This window comes from Schizosaccharomyces cryophilus, assembly GCF_000004155.1.
Source record: "Schizosaccharomyces cryophilus OY26 unplaced genomic scaffold supercont4.10, whole genome shotgun sequence".
Classification (NCBI taxonomy): Eukaryota; Fungi; Ascomycota; class Schizosaccharomycetes; order Schizosaccharomycetales; family Schizosaccharomycetaceae; genus Schizosaccharomyces; species Schizosaccharomyces cryophilus.
This window is the reverse complement of record NW_013185633.1, coordinates 26815-29560: the sequence shown is the minus strand read 5'-3', so window position 1 is coordinate 29560 and position 2746 is coordinate 26815.

Below are 2746 nucleotides of genomic sequence, written 5' to 3'. Positions count from 1 at the left end.
GTCACCTTTCCAATAGTATATATATATACATATGAGTATATGTCAATTTTGCTTAAAAATTTTGCTCAATTAAAGGGCTAGGAAACCGGTTTCATTTTAATCGCTCGATAATATCAATTTGTGCCCTTTCTCAAAGAAAAACACTTTAACATAGCTAAAAGAAACTATAACCTCAAAGTTCGATGGCTGCTTGTTCATTCTCACTACGCATATACTTGTATAGCACCTTTTTGTAATATATTAAATCTCTGAGCAATTGCAATTAAACTTGCTTGAAGCAAGGCTTTCCTTAAAGTTGGGAAAATAACTAAAAAATTCAAGTGCATTTCAAACTTATTTTTTTTGACTAGTCGCGGGAGATTTAAATAAAAAAAAAAAAATTCTTGAATATGGATCACAGCCGGAGAGACAAGCGAAAATAATCGGTAAAAGCCTTTGGGCAAATATCACTTTGGTAATAATTAACCCTTAATAATGAGAGAAAAGTTTACTTCGATTTACATCCTTTACCATTTCTATGTGCATTATCATCATACGTCCATTTTCTGTTCACGTGAAGTATTTAAGGAGTCGTATGATTAACAAGAAGTACCTCGAGTACTCTTGATGCGGATACATTTACAACGTTGAAATTCATATATATACATTGCATTGATACATGACGATTGCATGGAAGACTCTTAACACCCTTAGTAAAAAACGTAGATTTAAAGGAAAATTTATTAGTTAACAAACTTGATCTTTTTAAAATTAATTAAAAGCTATTTAGTTTATAAAAAGTGACTAATTGTGGATTTGTTTTAGCCTACTAAAGTTACGCTATTCATGTCGATTTGGTAAAGCAACAAATTAAATCAGCTAATATAAATTCCTATATTTTAGTAAACTCTTTCCTCAAGACAGAAAAGTTAAGAATTAGAAGGTTTATTAACACGATACTATACCTAAAATACCCGTTGCAAATAAACAAGGACTAGGAAACTTTAGGCAAAATGTGGAAGTACTCAACTATGCTTATTTACTTAAATTGACTCCCTATAAGTTGTATATGTTTATTGCTTTACTTAATTAAAATAGATAGCAGTTAATCCTTGATGAGTGCTTTATTATGTTTAGCTTTGTTTAGTAAACTGATCATTTAGCCTAGTGTGTATTTTTGGAATTTAAACGGCTATGCCAATTTTGTTTTTGTATATGGATGATTAGTACAATGAAATGAGAGTATCACAAATCTCTGGGTGATGATCATAAAATATTACGATCCCGTGCATATTCAAAGACCTTTCGTTTATTAATGTCAAGTATTTTTCAGCTAGCCGAGCATATTTGGAACATATAAAGTCTGAGAATTTTTATTTGCAATTGTCAAATAGTATCTTCGGTAATAAATATATGTATTGAAAATAATTTAAGCTAAATAAAAGCGCTATAATATAAAGTCTGAAAAAATAATGATTAACTAAGAGATCATCTTCGAAATTCATTAATTTAAATTAAAGAATCATTTGAATTCAGGTCGTACCTTTAAAGGTCATATAAATTGCTCTGCTGATTCGCTCATGTTTCAAGATTACTACCCTTTTTCTGAACGTTGACCTTACGATATAATAGTTTTAGAGCTATTTAATAAAGAAAAACAAAAGCTTTATTAAACGTTACTTTTGTAATAACTAATTGAGTTTGTATCGTAAATGACGATGTTTGATAATAACTAAAATCAATCAAAGTTATACAAAAATATATTATTAATACTTTAACTTCATTGATTATCCTTATGCACAGATAGAGCATTTATTGATTTTCTGATAACCTTACCACTGGTACCATGTTCATGCCTCACGGATTATAAAACGAGATTTTCCGTTTTGGTTGATTTTTGAGATAGCAAGACAAAGATCGAGAGTCGAACTTTACTTCTTGGTAATCTGCAGATTGTTATTCAATAAATAGGATGGGATTGTATATAAAGCTTAAATACTTAAGTCTTTATGCCAATTTAATTTTCTGATATGTTTACATATAAGTTCTAAGTGCATAATCTTTTACGTTGAATATAGTTATCAGGAACGCAATAATTGAATTGTGGATCCAAGTGTAAAATTTGAAACGGAAATAAACAAAATTCTGAAATAAAAGACCTTAATTTACTTCAGAACAATAAGGGAGTTGTTATTGTAAAGAACCGATAAATACGAATAAGGACAATTCCCTTAGCATCCCTAAGTTGCTGTTGAGTGATGAACTTAATTACAATAACGTAACAGCCGGTAAATTTCCCATATTGCTTTTTGGGTCCATAAATTATGTATTTAATAAGTATTTCAGTTTAAAGAACTTAACTTTTAATAATTGCTTAAAGATCCTTACAAATAGAGAAAACAATTGAAAATAGGAAAGATTCAGATGCCTTAAATCGCCTAAGTGTATTCAAGAAATATCATGAAAAGAACAGAGTAAGACCTTTTTTTGCTTCTTCATTATCTTTTAGTTCCAGGACGCCCCGAGTGAAAAAAAAAAAACCTTTTCGAGCTGAACTGGATTCATCCTAATCGCTGGCTTAATAGATTATTAATCTGTAGAGGGCGAATTTTTGTTTTTTGTTTTCGTTGGTATGGTGATAAAAAAACTCAAATGATATAAATACGTATTATGCATCCAAAATATGGATAATTGTTCTGACTTGAAAGTTAAGAACGAAAAAAACCGTACAAGGAAATAAACAATCCTTTTGAATTGATTTCCTAAC